General features: G+C 44.2%; 1 protein-coding gene across 1 annotated transcript in view; it reads right to left on the bottom strand.

Annotated features, from left to right (window-relative positions):
* Nucleotides 1-23,371, bottom strand: part of FRMD3 (FERM domain containing 3) — a 638,046-nt gene that overhangs the window by 429,295 nt on the left and 185,380 nt on the right. The window lies entirely within an intron of this gene.

Here is a 23,371-nt window from a genome sequence, read left to right as displayed (position 1 = left end):
CACAGGTAGTCATGACAAATGCTTTTTAGAATCCCTACTGAGTACAGGCGACCCACAGGCATGCACCGGATGGCGGCCAGCAGAGAAAATGCAGCCACAATTAATGAGATTTAGCGACTACTCTCTAGCGACAGAGCAGCAACATACAAAATTACACTGGTTACGGGCAATTAGACAGTCTGCAGCCGCAACTGCTGTCTGTTTAATACACAGACCAGGGTGCGAGACCATGTTTGCCTTTCTTTGATGCAAAGATCTAATTTGTGGGACTCTAATGTGTTGCGTTTTCAACCACACACCCAAACACCGCTCTTGATTTAGTTACTGCATTATCACATCCCCTAAAGTGCCCAGAGCATCATGCCTCACAACATGCAGTCCATATTTCTATTTAGATTACATAGATTGCAACAGCCAGTACCCTTTTGCAGTCACAATTCCGGATTCTACATATTATCCGTAGCTCAATATCAAAAGATGAATAGATGTCTTTTAATGTGATACTTCCGACATCAGTCTAGAGAAGTACAAAGCTCACCAGGTGGACGAAGGTGTGACCAAAAGGGAGACATGCCCGGGAGAATGTATAGTGGACCATGGAATGAGTATGGACTCTGCACCCTGTCTTCCTGGGCTGGCACGCCTCAAGGGAAGGACGTGTTCACTGTAACGGGATGATGTGCCTTCAGGGGACAGAACAATGACCAAGGGAAAAGAGCTGCACAAAAATAATGCCGAAATAATGGAGAAGCGAAGATGCACGCAAAATGACGCGGTTAACAAAAGAAGCATGGTAAAGGTGCCTACATTATTGCCCCCACAGGGTCACACGATGAGGCCAACGGGTGGGGGTTTGGGATGCTTCACAGAGCTAACCCCGGAACAGGAGCGGAGTGAAAAGTGCAGCGTGCACCCGCGCCACACACAAACTTCTGACTTCCGTGATGAAGAAGGCGGAGCCTTTCCTTTTAATGATTACCCCATTCGCGGGACACATAGAGCCCGACCCTTCCAGGCACAGCTGCAGAGCTCGACTATTTAAAAACAACCTGTGGTGACAATCAAGAGAGCGCTGGCTGAGTACCTGATGCCACTGTCCTGGTCTTCATTCTGTCCTCGGGCTAGGCATGTCCACTGGGGAGCTGTGCGCTGCACGGAATAACGAGGAGAGGTCACTGTCGCTCCACTCGGGCTCCTGCTTGATGGCGGCCCGGGCCTGCGCAGCTCGTCAGCAGAGTGGAGAGCGTGCTCATGTAGGAGTCTGGATGGGCGGGGCCTAAAGGAGACAGGGAGGGAACATAAAAGCTTCACTTTCAATAGAAAGCGAGGCTTTAGCATAAAGTGTGACGCGCGCCTATGGAAAGCATGGGCGGCGCTTCCACCCCACTTTAGAAGTCGACTTGACGACAGTAGATCTCGCCAGAGCGAGCAACGCATGCGCTGCGACGCTGGGCGAGACCTCAAAATGAAGGAACTGCAATACACCAAAACTCTTAGTTCCCCATAAAGTAAATTGAGTCTCCGAGAAATAAGTTGTGCAAAAGGACAATTAGGTAAGGAACTTGATGAGCTGCTCCACAAATGTTATGTTGTTACCCTGCAGGTGGTAGATAACACACAGACTAGCTAGGTAAATGATGGAGTGATTGAATGGCATGAGATGGGGTAGTCGTGGTTGTAATAATTTGTTGAGACTTGTTTCTGCAAGGAATAAGAGCCCGAGGTTACTAGAGGCAGGCGCGCAACACCCATTGGACTCACAGGGCTTCAGCACCCCCCGTCGTGTGTGGCAGCCCGGGATGAGACAGCTTCCTGGCACGCACACAGCCGCACCTGAGCACTTCACAGGTCTTTAAAAGACCATTTGCATGTTAATGAGGTCTCGCTGTTGTTTCACCCCTTCTAAGAGCCCCTGCAGCTCCACTCTGCCTATGGCTGAAAAGATTCAGCCCCCCCGACATTTTTTCTTAGCCCCCCCCCCCGAAATTTGGCTCTAGTTGCGCCTCTGACTAGAGGTAATTAGATCACCAATCTCACACTTCCTACTTGTTAGACATACAAACCCAACCAAACACAGCCTATGGAGTGCTGTGATACCCGTCCACAAAAATGCTTCAGCCCCTCATTAGGGGCAGTAGGGGCTACACAAATGCAACTACAATACAGTACAACTTCTTGGCCCTTGTTCTGCAACCAGTTTCCCATTCCATCAGCTAACAATGCAATGCTGCTTCAAAGCATTAAATAAACACCCCCTGTCCTTTCAAGCTATCGGTTCTAGGTACCCCGCATATCCATCTGCAATTATATTTTTAAGTCGAGAAAAAAAAAGAAAACTGAAGGTGCCCTGTTTGCTTGCTCTGCTGTTTACTTTCCTTTAAAAGCCATCCCCTGCTCGTTCTCCCTTTGAAGTGGGTTCAATTTAATATGAAGCATCCTGCAAGCCTCATAAACAAGCACGGCAAAGGATGAACGCTGAGCATTAAAGGAAACTGAGATTGCACAGATGAGTCAGAAAACTTCTCTCGTAGATGCCTCTCAAACCTCCCTTTGAAGCTAATTCCTCTTAAGAAGTGCTTTGAATGGCTAGGTGTCACCGAGCTCGGGGCACTGGCACGTCTTCATTTTCAAAGGGAATGTGCAATCCAGAAGTACAAAGATCCGCTGCATCACCATCATGCACCCTGTTATGTTGCCTCTTTTCAATGAAGTGAAAAACACCACTTCCGCTCTGTACCACTGCAGCTTCTCTTTGCTGTACTGGGCACAGTTTTTCCACTGAACAGTGGTGCCCGCGTACTACTGGCAAATACTTGGAGCTGTTGGCAAATGTGTCAGGTTTTTATTCATAGCCATTTACCAGAGGTGAGCCAGTAATGAAATTCCTCAGGAGAGACAAGAGAGGCGTAATATGTCACACTCACAATACTCCTACAGAAATACATTTCAGGGCCAAATGTTCAGCCGCGGTCCTTGCAGGTAAGCGCGGTGGCGCTGTGGGGCGAGGCTGGGGGGAAGTAGACAGACAACGGAATAGGATTTATATATTTTTTTAATCTTTCCCTATTTTGTCTTCTGTTGACTTCCCCATCTCCCACCCGCCCCGCATCCCCCCTCCCCCACCCCACCTTCCCCACCACGCTTACCTGCATGGACCGCCGCTGCAAATGCTGTACAGAGGCAGGATATTAACCAAACTGTATAAAGTATCCCCAGCTAGCCGTACACTGAAAACTGAATTAGGAGCAAAATTATTGCTCGCGGGAGCTCACATATGTGCCTAGTTGTGTGACAGACATGTAGTATGACAGACAGGTGCTCCACAGAATGAGACTTAAGACCACTAATATGCCATTGTGCAGGGTTCCTACATTATCAATGCACAAAATGACACACATAACACCCTAGAATGGTAAAGAGGAGGCTAATAGTGTATGTTATTAAAAGGAAAGTTTTAGAACATTTGAGCATCCCAAAATCAGTAAGTAACAATGTCACTCCTCAAGTGGACACCTAATCTACTTTCTTGTAAAATAAAAGCGAGAAAAATTAGGAATAATGTCCCTCTGACCTCTCTAAGATGGCAGAGGAAACAAAAAACAAATTTAAACCTATAACAATTCAAAAGTACGCTTTTACAGCCATCACGCCCTGCAGGAGGAGGACATAATAAATTGATGTCTAGCAAACCCCCAGGCACTGAGTTAGATGTTTGTCCTACAGTGAGATAGGAACTGTTTACCCACACCACTCCCATGGTGAATGCTCATATTATTAATACATCTCCAACAAAAAGAGAGTTTATGTATACCTTTAAGGCAGCCCTTGTTCACCCATATTAACCATAAAAACCTACAATTAATCAAGATGATCTGGCCAACTGCAGGCCTATCTCTGTTTTTTGCCACACAGGATTGAACTATTAGAAAAATGTCCCCTCTCAACTCAAAACATGTCAAAAATAACAATTTATTAGAGCTCAACCAAACAGGCTCCAGTCCAGGGTTTGGTCCTGAACCAAAAATCACCTCGGCCATAGATGACCTCAGGATGATAGCTGACAGCTCGGCCCAGGAATAGTGATACGTCTATACCTATCTGCTGCTTTTGATACCATCGACCATAATATACTACTTTAACGTCCAAAGAATGCATCCATCAAAGAAAGTGCTCATAAACTGCTAAAATTCCCAATCTCTAACAGGATCCAACAGATACAAGTGGGTCCTGCTCATCCTTAGAGTCAGTTTTTTGGTTGTCAATGTCAATCACCATTACATTTTAATCTTTATATTCAACGTCTAGCCTCACTGCTAAAAAAGTACAATGCAATAACTTATCACAGTGTGGATGGCATTCCAACCCCGATAAGCTTAAAAGATGACTCTGGCACCCCGGTTATGGGTCTCATCCCCCCTATGAATGCTTTGTCCTCTTGGATAAATCCTAATTTCCAACAATCTGTCCATGTCGAAAATTCTTCTAATTTGTACCAAAATAAACAAATGGGATTCTTCCCTTCGGCCATCCTTTGTGAGCGAACTTCCTATGCCTGTCTCTGTTGGGCCCCAAGTATGTGCCAGCCAACTGAACGCAACCCAGATAATAAAATCTCACAACTGACCAAGACCTACTCTTTTCAGCTACGAGTGCCGCGATGCATATTGAATTTGTTATCACTTAATCACAGAATAAGACTGGCTAATGCTTTTGTATTATTCAGATTTGTCTATCGCAATTAAGCATATTTTGGCCTACCTCAAACAAATATCCTTCACTAGCAAAAAATCCAAAATGCCACAGCCAAATCTGTCTTTGAAATTGGCATTTGCAGCTATGTATTTAGACCATTTACTCTGACTTTCAGTTGAAAAGTGTGTCATCTTTAAATCTGCATGTATGATACATAAAATCTACCAAAAAGGTGAACCAATATTACTAGCAAAGAAATTCAGGAAATATGACCCTGTTTGCTAGTTAAAATCTCAGAATACAGAAATGGTTGCAGTCCCACTCCCCCCAGAGCCCATGTTTACTCTGGGCAAAGACTTTCACCAACTTGAAATTGCCCAAAGTCATTATGGTCAGGTTGGAAACTTTACTCTATTGGTTATCCCATGCCCATGAGTCATTCCCACCCACTAGCTTGTGCAAGGCATAAATGTGGTATCTCCAGGCATCCACTTCAGAAGACTGCTGGGCATGAGGAAGAAGAGAAGAGGACTGGACCTGCTGTTTGTGACGTTGAAAGGAGTCCTGAAGGACTGAGCCTGCTCCCTCTTGTACCCAGGACAAACAAGTGGGCTCCAAGCGTCATAGGGCTGACTGCTTGTTCAAGCTACAGGGATAAAACAAGCTACAACTTTCGTTCAACTGCGCAGCTGAGTAGTGGCAACTGGACCTGGGCTGGACCCTGCTTTTGGCCTCTGCCTGACACCCTGTGAGTCTCTAAGTTCCTTCCTGAGGGTCTGGGAGACTTTAGAAGTGTACTCCTCCTCAGGTTAGTTTCTTACACCTCTGTTGGAAAAACTTAAATTCAAGCTCCTCTCTTCAGGCTGTTATGTTAACTCCACCCTGTGTCAATCTGTGAAACGTAGCTAGATCTTTGTCAGGGCAGGCCCATGGGCATTGTTTAGGAGTCACCAAGGTTTGCAACTGTGACTCCTGGCTTTCCCCTTGCAGCCCCTAACACTGCCTTTGTGAACCCTGACCTCAGAAGCAAAAAGTAGTGTTAAGAATAGAAGAAAAACAGTGTGCTTGTGACAGGTGTTTACTTTCTTCAGCAACCAGTGGTACATTACACTTTCTGTGATGTAATATACATGTGTTACTCAGTGCAGCATAGTTTAGAATTCACCCTAATTAGAAACAAATGAAAAAAGACACTTTTTTAAAACTTGTTGCCATGCTTCATTATTGTGACTATATGAAAAGCAAGCACTGGCAAAAGCCACTAGGTCTAGCAGTGCCAAGCTGGTGAGATGTTTATTTTTTTTGATTATTCAAGGATATACCACAACAATTAAAAGAAAAAAAACACTCCATATGCTTGCAAAAACTATTTTCCATAAAAAAATACATTTGAATACAGTTTTAATCAAACCTTTTATGCTGTTCATAACTGGCAAGTGTACTTAGAACATATATATAAAACATTTTTCGTTTTGATGCACATTAGAGGAAAATATGATTCTTATTGGTGAAAATAAAAGGAACTTTTGGCTCTAAATTACGGTGACCTGAAGATAAAGTTTAAACACACAAGGATCATAACTAACAAATACAAGCGGAAAATAGACATTTGAAAGGTAAAGTATTGTCCCACCATTCTCTGCACTGAAGTGCAGGTCTTGACAAGCAGATGTACAAGTGGCCTCTGGTAAAATGTTGCCACTCATAGAGCAAGGCCGCCAGTGGATGAAGTGGACTGCCCTATAGTTTTATTCTGTTGGCTGCAGTAGGTGGAAAGAAAATTTGAGTGGCAGACCAATGAAGAGAGCTAACCTAGAGCCCTGCCATGTGTGCTTATATTGGTGTTTTTATTTAGGATATTTTTCATCACGTGAGAAGGGTGAAAAGGTAAAGTTGTCACCAAATGTGTTTAAATAAAACAGTCACCTCTGTGCTTCACATGTGTGATAGGGCCTTGCAAGTTACCATGAATCAAAACTTGTTAATAATGAGAAAGAGTAAATAAAGACAATAAAAATAGTTAATATGCAATATATGGTCCATAAGGATTATTATCAGTGGGCATAAGCATAACCATTATAATTTTTTAGATCTCTTTTATTATGAATCTTCCTGTGATTTATCAATTAAAGAATGTTCGTTGAATTCTAAACTAGGCTTCAGTGATATGAATTATTGTGATGACATTAGGATCAAGGTCATGTGGCATTACTTCCTGTGATTCACGGTCATAGGTCATATGATACCATCTTCCGTAATGTCATTGCATGATGTAACTTCCACTACCCTTGGTATTTTGATGAATCGAGATTCATGTCCAGTCCTGGAACTAAGTTTCTATTAAGAACAACGAGCAGGCAGGTTCAGTGTGGTTTGCTTTACTGTCACACCCCAGAGGATTTGCAGAAACCTGCTGATACACACACACACACAAACACTACTGAAAAGAAAACCATTAAACTCATGGTACACTTTTCAGTGGAGTGTGTGGCTTTCCACCACTGTCTACACAATGCCAAGATGGCATTTGGAACTGGTAGAGGGAGTAGGATCACATTATTTGCGTGGAGCATGCCCCAAGAGTAGCAGCAACCACTTGAAATTCTAACTCCTACTGATGATGAGCAAGGGCTTCTGCTGTTGTGACTTATATTACGGCTGCCCCTCAGTAACCACGCCTTCTAGCACATACTTCCCATTTGTATAATATGTGCCAGCATATCTCAAGTGAGGTTTCACACTTAACTGATTATAGCCTTATAGCCCTCCGTAGCGAGCTATACCAGCTATTAAAGGCCCGCTCCAGCGTTAAAGGCCTGAGCCGAAGGCGAGGGACTTTAACAAGGGAGCTGGACTTTATTAGCCGGTATAGCCCAGCTACGAAGGGCCATTAGGCTATTAGAACATTCTGCCACTAGAGGGCAGAATGTTCCAACACATAAAACAAAGGCCTCTTGGAGTTCGAGGGGTTTAAATTCCCTCGGGCTACGAGAGGCCTTTGAATACAGTATTGGAATGTTGCTTTGCGGGCCTTTACCGGCCCGTAAAAGCATGGAGCACTCCAATGTCTTCAATGGAGGTCCCAACATTCCAATGTTCTAATAAGGTTTACCTCTTAAGAATAAGAGAGAACACGTTTCCACCTTGTGGGACACGTTGGACCTGTAGACCTGGTAGAGCAATAAGATGGGCAATGGACATATATATATGTAACATTTTACAAGACTTTTGCCTACAGTTTACCTTTGATGTCATATCATTCTTGGAGAATATGGCCTTCTACCACATAAAACAAAAAACATTGTTCGAGAGTGGGGCACAGATTGTGGCTATTGGACATGTTGGTGCTATCCTTAGATTGAGATTGTTCTTTTTCAATTTTATCTTTTTCCATTCATTTGTGAATTCCTCTCATTTATTACTTTTTAACATTTATTTAAGTACATGAGCCATAATTCCCAGGATGCAATACGCATCTGTTTGATATCTAATGCTGCCATCATTGAACTTCGAAATGCATGTAGTCACGGCGAGGGGGTCAGCATTGCCGGTAGTACGGATTTTAACATGGCTCCGTATAGTTTCACAGTCAGAGGTGGGCGAACTTTCAAATTCACTGGGAGAGCCGAGCCAGAGCCGAGCCAAGGGTCTGGTTTGGATCTTAGAGCCCATTCACGAGTCGAGCCCTAAAATGTTAGCTATGTGAATCATATAACAAACATCACATAAAATATGACAAGACCACTCCGTAATTCAAGTGTTTTGAGAAGTGGCAGCTTTGACATTAATACATCACATAATAGCACTGTACTGAAGTACCAGTTATATTACACTAGATCACATTAATTATTTGAAGGCACGGAGAGATTAAGTGATTTACCCAGAATCACAGTATCCCGAGCCGACACTGAGACTCGAATCTAGTTCCCCAGTTCCAAAGTTGGCAGCTCTGGATGTAATGTCACATTCTGGGTAGAGGTAGGGTGGCAGGGAAATCCTACTTTCAGGATGGGCTTGTTATGTCCTCCAGGTTCCAACAGGACATCGAGCTGAACCAGAGCCAGGCTTTTAGAGGCTCGCCCACCTCCATTCACAGTGTATGGTACTACTTGTCTATATACATGAAATTAAGGGGACCTGCAATCGTCCCGAAACCTCGCTGCGAAACCAACTTCATACTAGCATCATGAGTGCTGGAAAACTGATATAGAAGAATTTCTTTCCACCCGCAGGAAATTAAATGGACATATTTTTATGTCCATATAATTTTTGACCAGACTGATTAAATACAAAGAGAACACATCTCTAATGTTACAAAAATGCATGGGTTTACCCTTTTTTTTGTTTTGCTGAAGCAACAATTAACGTGCACGACAACTGCTGATTATTAGAAAGTAAAGTAAGATAATGTCCCACATAATTGGTTTGCTATTGATCTGTCATGGGGATGCTTTCTCTGACTCGGTCAATTAGCCTGGCTTGTTCGCCTGACGAGAATCACTAACTCTCAATCAAGACAGGCAGAGGAAAAAGCACCACAACCGGGGGCGTGCGCTTATCGCAGCATGCTCCAATGAGCGGTCTTCCTCAGCCATTAACGCTTGTGGTCCTGGCCTCCGCCGCCTTCATCACTCGAGCTCCATTAGAGCAGCCTTCTTGGTGTTAGTCCAATGCACTATTGATTTTCAACTGAGGCACGGAGTACATCCATCAACAAATGTACTGGGGTATTTCATACATTCCAAAATCAGTCACAAACAAAAGGTGAAGCTGGGATATCTGTTCTGTGCTGCTTCCCAGAGATGAGATGCGGGGGGACAGCGCTTTCCAGCACCGATGCACTTTGCGGACAAGAATGATATCCGAAGATTTAAGGCAGATGTGAGATCTGCGTAACCCTGGTTTAGTGCGTTGATGACTAGCAATTTCCTCTGCCCACTCCTGGTTTAGTGAGTGTGAAACTAGCAATTTGCTTTGCCCACGGACATCTGTGTAGACACAGTACTTTAAAGGGAAAAATAGAAGTGCTGGTACTCACTATCTGCAGTACCTTTTTGGATCCTAAAAAGTGCTGGCACCCTCCCAGTAAACGTTTTGCAGAAGTCATGAGAAGTGCAGATACTCTCCCTTTAAAAATCACACAGCTGCCAAAAAGGACATCATCCCATCTCAAGCACTCTGCAACGACCTCTCAAACTTCTTCGAATAAAAGATTGCCAAGACTACAACATATTTAACCCAGAGCATACCAATGCAAACTCCCTTGACCAGCCGGACACCTCCTTCATCACCAAACAGCAACTAAGCAACTGGAAGCACCTCTCAAACAAAGAAGCCAATACCCTGATGAATACCATCCACTCAGGAGCCCCCTCAGACCCATGCCCCCTCACTCACTGCTAAAATCAACATCTCCTTAACCACTGTCACCTTCCCATCTTGCTGGAAAAATGCAGAAGTCAATTCGCTATTGAAAAACCAACAGCAGAACCTAACACCCTCAGCAGCTACAAAGCCATCTTGCTCTTGCCTTTTCGAGCTAAAATCATTGAGAAAGCCATCAATACCCAACTTGCAGACCACCTACAATTCCATCAACTCCTAGACAGCTTTCAATCAGGATTTTGCACCAACCACAGCACAGAGACAGCCATCATTGTGACCACCGCTGAAATCAGAAGCATCCTTGAATGAGGTGAAACGGATGCACTCATCCTCCTCGACCTCTACGTAGCTTACGATACAGTCTCTCACAAGTAACTTATTTGAAAGCTTCAGCACTTGGGCATCTGCAGACTGGCTCTCAAGTGGATATCCTTCTTCCTCACGCACAGACATCAACGAGTTAGGCTTCCCCCCTACACCTCAGAATCTGCATCCCAGGCAAGAGCATACCTCCCTCGCATCAAGGAGTCCAGAAGCGGAGGACGCACCCTCTCATACCTCGCAGCCAAGACCTGGAACGAGCTCCGGAAACACCTCAGAATCTTCCCCTCCCTCATGGACTTCCAAAATAACCTCATGACATGGCTCTTCCAGACAGAACAGACATGATCTCCTCCTCCCCCCTCTGGCCAGCTCTACTCAGCACCTGGGTACCCCCACGGGTGGTATCCGCACTCACAAATTCACATAACATAACATACACAGCATTGAGCTACGAGGCCATTGCCAGGTATTCTCACCTGATCCAGCTTTTGAGGTTCATGAGGCAGGTCATTACAGTAACAGCTCTTGAGCACAAGCCAGAGGCCTGAACAGCAAAGAAAGCTCCTGTCTCTGGAAAATGCTGTGACAGTTCCCCACCTTTGTGACCCTCAAAGGCCAGGACCAACAAATAGAAGGTGGGGGCAGCACATTAGGGAACAGGTGGCAGACAAGAAAGCTGATGTCTCAGGGAATCCACTGAATTTATCCCAATTCTACGTTCAGTCAATGTGTGGGTGGGTGCTAATATAGAGCAAAAATTGCAAAAAAGCAACAAACCGTTGTAGATGCCCAGGAGAAACACACTTATAGGTGCAAATCCAGATACAGATCAGCCAGGAGCTGTACAGTTAAGGGGCACAGGTGTGGGTATTTGTCATCAAGTCCTGAAGAGGAGGGACACTCCAGGGAGCTCCACGAGAAAGGGAGGCTCTTTAAGGGTGTCACCCACCACTAAACAAACCACATCTTTTGAGGTAGTCTTGTAGACAGGCACTGCTGTATATTTCGCTGAAAAGCGGTTGCGAACATGGAGTCTAGGGTGCTGAACCACATTACTTTGTGAGGGACCATACCAATCAGTAATGGGAGTGAAAGTGGAGCACCAGCCCATTTGTCACCCAGGTGAAGCACCAATTGAGCTTGTCACATTATAAATGGCATCTACACCATTGAAAAGCATACTTGTTAGTACTACTACAAATCGAAATCTTTGCACACCTCTCTCGTTGGGTATGTTTGATGCAACAAAATGAGATGCTACCACTGCTATCCTTGCTGTTAAGCACTTAAAAGCATTCTAAGGGCAATATCAGAGCCGGAACCGTATAGAGAAGTTAATAAATACATGAAACCAGAGAAAAAAAGAGAGAAGCCAATATATTTAAGTCACATGGACTCCAATATCGACAGATTTCAGCATGTACTGCCACTCCCTTGCAAAAACTCATTTGATATGATTTCACTCCAGTGCTGCATGCCGACTGTGCCGAATCAGTCTCCGTAGCCTCCACAATATTTTCCATGTTTTCCTTTAAAGGATGATCCTCACAAAGCAATTGCAGGATCAGTGTCACTTGTTAGAAACTTTGCTAGCATTGCTTTAGAGGTGGGCAAGCCTGCAAATTCATAGAGATAGTCAAGCCAGAACCAAGCCAAGAGTCTAGACTGGCCCTAAGAGCCAAAGCGCAAATCAAGCCATCACATGATTCAGAATGTAAATGATACAGAAAACGTCATGTAAACATAGTATGAAGACTCTTTCAGATTGATAATTCCTTGTGTTTCTCTTTATTACGTTAGATCTGATCACTGCATTGATGTCAGTTAAAGGTAATAGGTCTAAACATGAACTCTCCAATGCTCTGACAACACTGCTGTGAGTGATCCAAGAGATGCCAGTTTGTCACATGTGCTGTATAAATAACTAAAATGTCATTTTAATTTATATTAAAAATATTAAATAGCGCTTCCTACAACTGACAAGGCATGTGTGTGCTTTTGGCCAATAGCACCCTATTCCGGAACCCAAAAAGATTTAGTGGTGTATTAGTATAGAAAAATAGGAGTTAATTTGAGCAATGGACATGCAAGTCTTTTAGTTGGATTAAATCAGTAGTAAAATGAGGTTTGGAATGAGTCAAAGGAGGTATACATGAGGGAAGAATTTAGAAAGGGTTGTTTGGGAGATCATAGTAGTAAAATGAGGTTTGAGTGATCCACGGAGGGATAGAGGAGGGAAGAGTCTAGAAAGGGTTATTTTGGAGATCGTAGTAGTAGAATGAGATTTGGGATGAGTCAGGGAGTTGAGGTAGAGGATATATTGAGAGAGGTAAAGGGTGAGATAGAATAGTGCATTGGAGAGAGTCAAAGGTTTTAAAAAAAGAATACAATTATTTATTTATTTTATTCTACAATAGGAGTAAACTAATAAATATATAAATACATAACTACATAGAAAGGGTATACATGTATAAGGAAAATAACATATTGAGATTTAAAGTTGTATTGTATAAACTCAGAATTTCAAGTCTTGCTGTGCATGAAGCTAATTTATTTGTGTATTTTTATAACAATTGTTTTTGTTCCTATTTTATTTTTATTTTTATTTTATATTTTCCTCAATATTTCAATAGTGAAGCACTTGTAGATAAAATAGGTATAATATTTACATATTGTGGTAGAATAATAAAACAGAGACCCATAAACATCTAATCAAATAATGTATATGAAAACCATGCAGTGACCAATATATAGAGCAACATCATTGTGTATTCAATCTTACATAAGTGAGGTTGCACATAGCACATATCCTGAACTGAATTTCTTTGGCATGGTCTCGTCTTTGGTAATCAAAACGAGGCACAGTGAAGTGAAGGGATTTGTGTAAGAGCACAAAATGTGGTCAAGAGGGAAGCCATCATTTACACTCAGGTTTCACACGCATTCAGGAACTAGACGGACATCTCCTTCTTGCTCCCTTTCACCACCAAAGGTCACTGCCATGCCTTCAATAGTTTCAAGACCTAATTTGTAAACTGCGTTCAATAAATACAAGTATCACATTTAATTCAATCTGGCACAACATATATATATATAAAATGTTAAAACATATTTTTTGAAAAAAATACAAAGATAAGTTTTAGGGATGGAAACTAATTTTATGTTAATGTTACTGTCTTTCTCTAACTTTACAAACAGTAGAGAGGGGGAGGGTCGGCAACAATTACATCCATTAGCACAACAAAGAGCATTCTGGCTTCCTGCAGAGTACTGAGTGATCATACACAGGAATGCATGTTCTGCTACAGGCACGCATAGCTGAAGAGCTCCTTTTTAGATTTCATGTGCTCAGCTCTCAGCTGTCATAAATCTAGTGATTTTCCTCTTCCAAACACAGCAATGAGAAGAGTAAAACGATGTGCCTGGATGCTTGGTTCAGCTCTTTTTTGGCACCCAATCCCCATGGTGCAAGGGAAGTCCGGGGGTGAGGCATTCGCTTTGAGCCTGGCTCAGTCCTTGCTTGCTTGGCTCACCTCTATATTGCTTATATCTAGGAATTAGACTGGGGGGGGCTCTATTGGGCTGACAGTATGGCCATTTGGGAGGAGAAGGTCCTGCCACCACTGGCCAAGCGAAGGGGTGGGTGGCGGGGCGGGCGGATCAAACAGGGAGGGCTGCGGGGTGTGGGGGGGTCGCGCATGGATCAATTATAAACATATATATATATATATATATATATATATATAAAGAAAAAACTTACCTTGCCGCCGCCGGGGTCCCGCATCTCTACTCCTGCTCTCCTCGTGCACATCGAGGAACAGGAAGCAGGCCCCATTAACCAAGCAGGATGTAATGCAGCCTGCATGGAGAACGGGGAAAGTGCGCAAACCACACAATCATTGCACACTTAGGAGTGGGCAAACCAATCCTCCCCTGCCCTGCTCCAAGAGCAGTGCTGCCCCACCCACTCACTGACCTGCAAAGCAGCAGGGTGCAGCCTAAAATGATAATAACGCAAAGTTATTATCATTTTAGGTTTCTGCTTCCTACTGCTTAAAAGCAGTGGGGCGACACTCCTCCGCCAGAGCGGAGGAGCTGCCCCTGGCCAAGCAGACACTTGTCAGTTTTATGACAAAGTGGCGAAACATACTCTGGATGATTTGGCAAGAGCATTTTTTTATGAAAAAGAAATGCGGGTGGGCCACCATCACATTATGGCCAACTTTACATTGATTTTGCTTCACAAAATCAACTCACCAAAGCAAGTGGTTGTGTCTGGGAAACAAAATAGCTGTGACTCTGACACATGGGGGTTTATTTGCCAAACCTGAGGAGTCATTGCTGATTTTTCCTGTCCACATCTACCATGCATTGAGCCAAAGCATTACAAGGCCACTACTACTTAGGGCTGGCCTTGCCATGCCCTGTAGCCAGCAGCCCCTAGGCAGATAAGGCGAAAGATTTCTGTGAGCTACAATGGCCCAGGTTCTGCCGTCAGTAACCCAGTGGTTCTTAAATTTGTAAATGAAGTAATGGAGACTGTTACAGCCAATGTCCCTGTTACGATGTGTTTTTCCTAAGTAGTGCCATGTTACTGACCAATATGTGTGCCAATGGTACGTCCCTAAACCACCCCTACTGTAATTGGTTTGTCCCAAGTCCCTGAAGGCGACATTAGAATGTTGGTGAGGAAATGCATGCTGGTGGAGAGAGGGGTCAGGAATAAAGGACAGGACTCTTACCTTCTTGGAGTTTTCATCTTCATTGTATCACTGGCGACGATCTGTACAAGGGGACAGATGTAGCCTGCTCCTCCCCTTTTGTTTATCGCTCCACCAGCTGTTCGTCCTGAGGATCTTGTCAACTGGACTTCTTTGGTATCCAATTGATCTTGACGGTGCCGGTTACTATGCCAGCGATGGTGGTGTACATTCCCAGAATTAAGATCCATCTGTGAAACGCTTTCAGCACGAGTATTTGAGTGGTTTGACAAAATCTGCATTACACGGTCTAACGGAAGACTGTGATCTGGCTCTGGGCTTGTGTCTTTGCTCATCTGTTGACTACGTCGTTTCTGGTCAGCCGTTGGTGTATCGGCCGCTGAGACACTACGAGGATAACCTGCGCGCTGCCGGGGATTTCGCCTCAGCTGTCCTGAGGAAAACATCGCGTCATCTGGAACGCTTCGGAGGTATATTACTTCAAAGAGACTTCGCGCGTCTGTTGTCAGGCTACTACTCAGCTGTTCCTGTGAAAAACATTGCGTCTTCTTCACCGTGCGACGTCGGCTCTGGAACGCTTCTGAGGAATATTACCTCAATGAGACTTTGCGCGTCTGTTGCCAGGCTACTACGCTCGTTGCTGGGTTTCAACGCAGTGGTTCCGGAGCACCAAGACGCCTCCGACGCTTCTCTCGCCTGGGAAACGCTTCCTGCGCACCAGTTGCTGGTCCGGACATCGAGAGGGATTCCGTCGGAGACACGCACTCCACAGCGTGTCCAGGTACCTCGCACAGTGAACTTCCCCTGGGCTGCGCTGAGACGACAGGAACATTGAGAGGTATTTTTTTTTTGTTTAATCGGAGACGCGCACTCCATGCGTGTGATCCATCCATTCAGGCAGATTTGTTTTACAGTCCTGAGGTATTTCATCTCTCGAGGGGTAACTTTCTTTAGTTCCGCAGTGAAGGAGCCTGTACACTCGTAAGGGGACAAGGGCAGTGGGCTTATCTCGTCTGTGGGACTCCTGTATTTCCTGCGTGTCAGCATTGTCGGTGACACGCACATCTCTTGTTAGACTTGTGTCGTCCTTGGGGGGAACTTCGGACTTGGCAAATTTTGCTTGCAATGTGGTATTCAGCGTGTCAGTGATCGGTGGCATGCACACCTCTAGCTGTGATACACTACAATATTTATCCAGTCACTTACAAAACATCTGTTAAGCGTAGTTCATATTTTTTGTGTTTCCTTTATATATTGAGACTACAGCATGCTTCATTGATTCCACCATTTTTTTATGCAGAGTGTCCTCATTATTTATTCTGTAGTGCTTAGATTGTGTGCCATTTTGCCTAAACATACATATGCACTGAAGAGTCATTTCTGCTTAGTATTCTGGTGGGTGTGGCTTTCAGGCAATCATCATTGAAGTGGCTTTAGAGTAATTTTCTATGTATTCCTCGTCTTCTCAGCTGTGTCACTTAAACAGTATATTGTATATCCTGCCTTACTTCATCGTTCAGGTGCACACCTCAATCCTGAGTGTCTTGGTTCTCTCACGATGGCAGCTGCAAGCATGCTACAACCAATGTTATTTTTGAATGAAATGGGGGAACCAACTATTCCATGGGAAGATTGGGAGAAAGTATTTGAATCTTATCTAGTGGCAATAGGAGGGGAAAAATTCAGTGCCTTCAGGAAACAGCACATTTTACTACATAATTTGGGTTCAAACGGTAGGAAAATTTTTGAATCTCTACCGTAGCCTGAGGGAGAGGAGGAAGATGAAGATGCCTATGACACAACGTTGTCTAAATTGCGGAATCATTTTGGGGACAAAATAAACATAGTCTTGGATAGACACAAATTTTTCAGTCGTGCACAGGGCAAACAAGAGAATGTATCCACGTACGTTGCAGTTCTAAGAGGTTTGAGCAAACTGTGTGCTTTCAATGATCTCAATGATTCGTTAATCAGAGATCAATTGGTACGCTGTACGAACAGCAAAGAAATACAAAGGAAGTTGTTGGGGAAGCAACCGGATCTCCTAGAAGCAATTAAAATTGCTAAGTCCATTGAGCATACAGCAATCTGTATAAAAGAAATAAATTCGACGGAGTCAAGTGAGAAGGTTTCAGAGATAATTAATTCGAAGGAAGAAGCTGATGTGTACAAGATCAAAAATGATTCTGCAAAGAAGAATGATAATTGGCGTAGCCAGGCAGCGAGCTCTGAGAATGGCAAAATCAAATGCTACCGTTGTGGAAGCAACAACCATTTGGCAAATGATCTCAATTGCCAGGCCAGGTAAGCTTAGTGTAGGAAGTGCAACAAGAAAGGGCATCTTGCGAGAGTTTGTGGGTGCTTCCCGAAGAAATCGGGGGGAAGCCAAGTCACCACAACACCAACACAAGTGAAGAAAATTGTACTACAAGTTAATGAGGTTGCGGTTCAGGAGCACCAGAGCTACCCGGTATGTGAGGTGTCTCTTGATGGGAAAAGCGTGAAGATGTTCGCTGATTCGTGCTCGCCTTTCACACTGGTGAACTTTGCAGATTTTCAAGCTGTCCTACAGAAAGGGCAGGACAAGCTGGATAAAGCCGATATAGCTCCTAGCGGCTATAATAGAGATCCCATACCCATGAAGGGGATGTTTAAGTCGCTCATTTCCTTCAAAGGCAGACGAACGGTAGGAAAGGTTTACGTTGTAGAAAATGGGTCAAACCTACTGGGGTGGCAACATCAAATAGAGCTAGGGATCAAATTGGACCCGAATAACCCAGAACAAGTATTGGTAATAGATCCCTCAGGCCAGAGCGGAAACATTGCAAGTGAGTTTCCAGAGGTGTTTTCTGAGAACTTAGGATTGCTTAGAGACTTCCAGCACAAAATTCAACTAAAAATGAATGCCAAACCAGTGATCCACAAGACAAGGCCCATTCCACATCTTATGTGGGAACCGCTGAGGAAAGAACTAGAAAGGTTGGAGAAACTTAACATCATTCAACCGGTGGATTGTTCTGAATGGGTCGCCCCGATTGTTATCGCAAAAAAAGGTCATAGTCAGGACATTCGGATGTGCATTGATCTTCGAGATCTAAACAATAGCATATTAGTGGAGAGACATCCTTTACCCCGCATCCATGAGATGTTAAGCACCATGGGGGAGGCAAGTTACTTCAGTGTTCTGGCACACCACCAAGTGGAGTTACATCCAGACTCCAAAAAGCTCACTGCATTCACCACACCCATGGGCACCTTCATGTTCTGTCGCATGCCGTTTGGACTGGCCTCTGCGGTAGGGGTCTTCCAAAGAATTATGCAACATATTTTGAAAGGGGTACCGAAAACGCTTTGTTTCCAAGATGATGTCCTGATATATGGTGCAAGTGTGGAAGAACATGACAACGTTCTAAGACAAGTTCTGTCTAGATTCAGAAATGCAGGGCTTACACTCAAAAGAGAGAAATGTCAGTTTGGGGTGGAATCTGTGGAGTACTTAGGACATTGCATTTCAAAGGAGGGTTTCAAACCCAAACACTGCCTAGTGGAAGCTGTAAGAGACGCACCTGCACCTACAAATAAAGACGAGCTAAGGTCGTTTTTAGGGTTGGCCGAGTATATGGCAAAGTATGTAGACCACTTCTCGGATTTAACGGCCAACCTGAGGGACCTCACAAAAAATAACACGCAATTTAAATGGGCAGAGGAACATGAAACATCATTTTCAAGAGTGAAAGAAGGCATTCTGTCTGCTCCATTTGTGTGCAACTTCGAGCACAACCGCAAGACTTTTCTCACAACGGATGCTAGTGGGAAAGGGTTAGGTGCAACGCTTTGGCAAATTATTGAGGGCAAAGAGAGAATTGTCGCGTTTGCGTCAAGGTCACTTACCAAAGCGGAAAAGAACTATTCTGTGGTGGAGAGAGAAGCGTTGGCTTGTTATTGGGGGGTGAAACATTTCAATTTTTTTCTGTGGGGCATCCAATTTTGTTTGCGTACTGATCATAAACCCCTGATTTTCATGTTTAATCCAAAGAATAATTCATGTAACACTCCCCGCATAGCAAAGTGGTTACTAGGCTTAGAAGGGTTCTGTTTCACACTCAAATGTGTACCGGGGGTTCAAAATTCGGCAACTGATTTCTTGTCTAGAAGTCCCATTGACAAAGAGGAACAATTTGAAACTCCTGAGTACCCAGTTTTCCAGCTCAGTTTAGACACCATCACCACGCAAGAGTGGCTAGAATGCATGAACTCAGATAGCAACATGACACAGATCATTAATTACACAGTACAGGGTTGGCCTGATTCTTCAGATCAGATGGGTGCAGAATTAAAAGCGTTCTGGGAAATACGGTTGGAGCTTAACGTGGATCAAGGCATCCTGTTCAGAAATGACAAAATAGTTCCACCAGAGTCTATGAGGGGCAAGATAATTGATCTTGTACATGAGGGACACTTGGGCAGGAGCTTGATGAAGACAAGGCTACGAGAGAGGTATTGGTTCCCCAAGATGGACTCGTTAGTAGAAGCAAAGGTGAGGAGTTGTATCACATGTTCCAACAGTAACAATTCTAGGGTGACCAGGAAGTCAGCCTTGTCACCCATAGCTGTACCTGACAAACCGTGGGAGAAAATCGCACTAGACATCATTGGTCCTCTCAACTTCAAGGGGGTGGGGAAACAGTTTGCACTGGTTCTAATTGACTTCCACTCCCACTGGACTGTGGTCAGAATGGTCCACCAGATAACGACAGTGTCAGTAATTCAGTTTCTAAAGGACACATTTGCACAAGAGGGCATACCATCCTCCATGGTGACTGATAATGGGGTACAATTTACGTCCCATGCCATGACAGAATTCTTAAGTAACCTTAACATAGCGCATATGAGAACAGCACTATATTGTCCTAGGGCGAATGGATTAGTGGAGAGGATGAACCGTATGGTTAAGGGGTGCATACAGTTAGCGGTGGTGAATAGAGTGCCAGTTGAGCAAGCTATACAGGAAATGTTGTGGGCGTATCATACCACTCCCAATTCTGTCACGGGGGTTTCTCCTTTTTCAGCACCTAGAGGTAGGAAACCGGGTACCAAATTCTTCCCGTATTGGTTAGGAGGGGGACCCCACATCACAGTAGACAGACACGCTTTCAGGGACAAAGTTGATGCACATCAAAGCAAGTACAAAGCTCAGTATGACACAAAACATGGAACCAAAGTCCCGCAATGGAAAGTGGGGGACTGGGTATGCATAAGGGTACCAAAGAGGTGTGAAGGTGAAACCAAATTTTCAAGACCTATGCGCATCAAAGTGGTGAGGAACAACACAGCCATATTAGACAATGACCAAGTGTGGAGCATGGACAGGTTAGTAAAACTGCAAGGCTCACACAGCCGGTCCGACGATCAAGTTGCAATGCCACAAGACCCGGACACCAATAGGTTACCTGTCACTCGCAGAACATGCAGAGCTCCTGGGTGGCATAAAGACTTTATTAAGTATAAGTAGAGAATTGTAGCTAGTCATGTTATGTTTACTTTGTTTATTTACTTTAAGGGGGAAGATGTGTTACGATGTGTTTTTCCTAAGTAGTGCCATGTTACTGACCAATATGTGTGCCAATGGTACGTCCCTAAACCACCCCTACTGTAATTGGTTTGTCCCAAGTCCCTGAAGGCGACATTAGAATGTTGGTGAGGAAATGCATGCTGGTGGAGAGAGGAGTCAGGAATAAAGGACAGTACTCTTACCTTCTTGGAGTTTTCATCTTCATTGTATCAGTCCCACATCGGCCAACCTCTAAATGACCCCCTAACTCAGAATTTGGACAAGAGCAAAGATGATGGTGCTCACCCTAACTCTGCAATGACACCTCCTCCCAGTGTCGTAGCTAATCGTACAACCACCCAGGGCAGCCCCTAAGTTTGCTGCCCGGGTGCAGGTAAGAGCAGGGGCGTGGCAGCCAGCTGACGACTTTTTCTGGGGTGGGGTGGGTGGCGGCCAACAGACGACTTGTTCTCTGGGCTGGTGGGATGGTGGTCGTCAACAGACACGATCCCGCCCTCCCGCCAATCCCTCTAGCTAGGCCACTGCCTCCTCCATTAACGTAGAAAAGCAGCTGTCTGAGTAAGCACTGGTCTGGTCACACATGGTATGCACAAGCAAATAAAAAGCTAGCTTTATGGCCTTCGTGCTGCACAGACTCAAATAAGTGGGCTGCACAGCTATTTCTGGTTACTATAATTGGTGAAATATGGACCCTGAAAAGTGAACGCATGCTAGAATTATTTATAATACCACAGTTTCTCACTACTAGTTTCATGTTTGTTTTTCCATGAAAGATATGATAGGCAGTCTAAAAATGCTCATCACAACAGGAGCTTCAGGGCACCTGATGTTGGCAGGCAGAACGCTATGCATGATGTGTGCATGGCTGGAGGTCTACGCTCAGGCTCTCTCCTCACATCAAATGTTATGTGAAGGGTGGGCTGCGGGCACTGTGCCATGCACGGGCACGATTAGCCCTTCCTCATGCAGTTAATGTGCCAGGAGCGGGAAACCTTATCGGATTCTCGCATGCTATCTACAAGAGGACACTGCAGCACCATGAAGCTGCTGTGACATATTTTGATTACTCTTTCAGCCTTGACTAGATTAACAGGAAGAAACATGCCTTTCATTTTTTTTTTTAACTTTTTTTTGGGTATTTGATGTTTGAGCAAGGGAGAGGGCAGCTCCCAGGAGCAACAGAGCATTTTACAGAGAAAGTTATTATTGCAAAAGGAGCATTTCAAACACGATTACAGAAATAATGATGCCATGGAGAAACTTGTAATGGGGGTGGTACTAAACAGCCTCCCCATGTAATGCATCACACACATCTGCACAAACAAACTATATGGGGCACCTATCTAAATTCCACTGCACATGCACAATTTGAAAAAGTCAATAGGTCTGGTTTTTTTTTAAGTAAAAATATTGGGCTTACCAAATATGGTATTGTGTTTCTGGGAGCGCAGAGTGGCCATTTCTACAGGGTGTTAGTGGTGCTCTAGGGTGGGAGTACAGTGTTGGGGGAAATCAGACCTATGGAGTATCATTGCGGCAGCCGCAGCTCGTGCAGGTAAGAGGGGTGGGGCAGTGGGCCCAGGTGGGGGGGATTTCAACATATGACCACGAGGAAAAAGTAATTATTTATTTAATTTTCCCTCATGGTCGTCTGTCGAATCCTCCCCCAACCCTGCCCCACCGCTCTTACCTGCACGGGCCGTGGCTGCATTGCAGTGCTGGGGGTGCTAGGGTGGTGCTGGGGGTGCTAGTGTGGTGCTGAGGGTGATAGTGCAGTGGTGGTGTGATGGTAGGGTGTAAGTGTAGGCTAATAGCTTACAGGTGGGAGTAGCACTGCATTACAGGGCAAAGGAGTGTTGTACTTTGGGATGGAAGTGCATGATGCCCAAGGCAGTAGAGCTCTGGTGGATATGGTAGTGTGCTGTAGGAGGAGCCTAGAGTGATACCAGCATGGCTGCACTGTTCAGAGGTTGGAAGTGGAGTGGATGTTTTATTACATAGGGTTTGGTGTATACTATTTATTCTTCATGCGAATGTATCAGAAACAGTGGTTTCAAACGTGTGTCTGTATGTTTAAAAGTATACACATTTAGGACTGACTTTGTACTTTGTACTTTTAGATATTCACAAACTACGATCAGAAATTTACGACTCAGCACCCCCCCTACTTATTTGTGCGGAGCTTTCTGCACCAGGAGACTAAGCAATCGGGGCAGCGAACTCTGCACACATAAGTATAGGTAGTGCACAGTCATAAAATTCTGCATGTAGTTAGTGAATAATTCAAAGTAGTTAAATACAACACTTTCTTGTCTTAGTTTCATGAAAACTACTGAACGGATTTCCACCAAATCACAAACAGCACACTTTCTGGACCTAGATCTAGCTTTCTGCCAAATCCATTCAGCAGTTTTGTTCTGTAGCTGTGTCTAATTTTCCTATAGAAAAATGAATGGGAAAAATGTGTTTTGGGACCCCCTTTTTCTCAGCCCCCGCTTACGGATCACCCCAAAGCTTTCCAGTTAGGAGCTGAGGTAGAAGAATATTTTTTGGAGAAAGTACTGTGAAGATTTGTCAAACGGTGCCAAAGTTTTTAGGAAAACAAAAAATGCTTTTACTATGGAAACACAATTCTAACTTAACTACCCAGTGGCAAATTCCACTAGTCAATACACAC

The sequence above is a fragment of the Triturus cristatus genome, chromosome 2_1 (assembly GCF_964204655.1).
Source record: "Triturus cristatus chromosome 2_1, aTriCri1.1, whole genome shotgun sequence".
Classification (NCBI taxonomy): Eukaryota; Metazoa; Chordata; class Amphibia; order Caudata; family Salamandridae; genus Triturus; species Triturus cristatus.
Note: the sequence above shows the minus strand (reverse complement) of the source record. Positions and strands in the feature narration are given on the sequence as shown.